We start from the raw sequence: 2,646 nt of genomic DNA on the forward strand, positions 1-2,646 counted from the left end.
AAAGTTGTTACCACGTCAGCAAGACGGCATGTAAAGAACTAAGCTAAGTAAGTCTACAGCAACATTTAAGAAAAAGAATAAAGTAAAAATATTTACATTTATATAGCCAGAATAAACTAAAGTTTAAAGTAGCCAGGCATCTTGGCAAGTTTCTTGTACAAGAAACGATGCAGAGGAATATATTCCGCAGCCAACTGCATTAATAATTCCTAGGATATATGCGTAGCAATAAATCTGCTCCCAGAATCTCCAATTCAACTTTTTATAATACTATTCTAAAATCAAAAATGCCTCTACATATATATTCTGTGGGGCCTAATGAAATTTTGAAAAAACATTTGACTTAACTTGGGTAATTTTTGTCAGACAATTTCAATCTTCCAGCTTTTTTTAGTTTGTTCGTTTTTTATTTAGATTCAAGGATGTTTTCGTTTCCTATAATTTCAAAAGATCACAAAACCTTTCAAAGATCAGCAATAATATTGGAGATACAGTATCTCCTTCAAACCTTAATAATCAGGAGAAAACAATATATTCAGTCCATCAACATCAACAACCAAACAATCCAATCCACCAACAACGACACAAACTCACCTAAAACGATTGGCTTCTATCAATGAAGACTTCTAACTTCCTAATAGCTACCACCGCAAAAGTACCAATAAAATAAATTTTAACAATAAATAACAAATCACAATCTCAAAATAATTCTTTTTAAATCAAGCACAAAATTTGGAGATGCAGAGCCGCAAAATTGACCCGACATAAAAAGAGAAACTCTTATTTTTTTGATGAATCAATAAACCACTATGGCCAGAAGAAGTCCTATCCTTTGACACCCCTAAGGAAATGATTTAGAAGCAATAAAACAAATCCTGACATATGACACTTTTAAAGGAAATGATAGCAATGAAAAAGTTGATTAATAACAGTTAATAGTCCTAGATGGAAAAACTAAGCGACAGGGGAACAGGAAAACTGATTCTTGCAGATGATTTCATGGGCTGTGGACAACGTTAAAGCTTTGGATATCGTTACAGACAGGCTACAGAACAGTACTGAAGTGAATTTAAAGAGGAATAAAATTTATACTCTAAAACATCAGCAAAATTCACAATTTTTATCTAGATTACCAATTCGTTATTCTTTAAAATCAGAAACGTGCCACCCACTCGAATACTAGTATTCAATTCTATTAAAAAGACATTATTTGTATTCTGTAAAAATAGAAAAGAATCAAAGGCTAGCAACATTGCCACTTATTAAATCTTCTTCCAATTTCGGCACGAAAAAATAAAGCTTGATAAGTCTTATTGGATAAGCAGAAAAAGTTTTCTTTCCCGTCGTCATTGTTACCATTTTCATAACATTACAAAAGATATTTGATCTGGGATGAAAACACAGAAGACTAGCTCCAGTGGTAATTGGATGTCGTTAATTAGAAAAACAGCGTACCCAGGATTCGATTAGAAGATAAAACTCATTTTCGTGATTACAGAGAAGAAAACTTTAGAGTCATAACATAAGATTGGAAATATCTTTAAGCCATAGTAAGAAATTTCTCACTCCTTTATGTCTCTCTCTCCCTCTTTTTCACACATTCTCTTTTAGTTCATTTTCCTATGTCTCGACAAACAAAGAAAAATCTCGAGAAAAAACGAAACAAGAAAAGACGACAGTAACGACGGATAATTTGCCTGTATAAAACTAGGCGTCTTCAACCCTAAAAACACAAATAATCTAAAACATATCCAAATAAAAAAGAAAAAGGATAAAATAAGGCTAAAACCAATAAAAACAAAAAGATTTATATATATATATATATATATATATATATATATATATATATATATATATATATATATATATATATATATATATATATATATAATACTATTCCATGATCAAACACAGCGTAGAGTATATACAATTTGAGAATGCGTTTGTGGACACGCAAAGGTAACTGGATAAAATAGCAAGAACTGAATTTGACATAACATTAATTATTTTGCTGGAAAATAATTCTTTTTTTTTGCATCCAACGCAGCTATTCTTTTTGGTCCTGTGTCTACTAACCCCAGGTGATTTTGCAAAACATTTATATTAGGATTATTAACTAGGCCAATTTTTTTTTTAGAAAATATCATATATTGAATAAATATTTAACCCTTAACTGGCAGGGTGGAGTCTCTCAGACCGCAGAGCTCAGTTTTATGTCCATCTCGTACTACTGGGGTAAGCTAGAAGACTTATATCTCGCGAATATTTCCGACCAATTGAGTTCTTAACCTCGGCGAAGAATATCCGAAATCACTTACAGCTACACACATACACCTGTAATTTACACTCTTGAGTCCGATAGAACCCATCCTGCAGTTTATGTTACTTTTTTGTGCTTAGCAGGGAAATCAAGGTTTAAAGTTTTTTAGCTTTTTAGAGAACAGTTCCTTTCCTTTTAACTTATTAAGTGTCCTACATTCGAGAGGAAAATACTTTCGTTTTTAAGTGACCCTTTTTGTTTATTTCTTTAGGTAGCTCAAATTTTCTTTCGGTTTAGAACTAGAAAAATCATTTATATCTTGAACCTGGTCTCCTACGAAGCAACTGACGAGCTGGAGTAGTACCACAAACAAGCCAAATACTTCT

Source organism: Artemia franciscana, chromosome 1 (genome assembly GCF_032884065.1).
Source record: "Artemia franciscana chromosome 1, ASM3288406v1, whole genome shotgun sequence".
Classification (NCBI taxonomy): Eukaryota; Metazoa; Arthropoda; class Branchiopoda; order Anostraca; family Artemiidae; genus Artemia; species Artemia franciscana.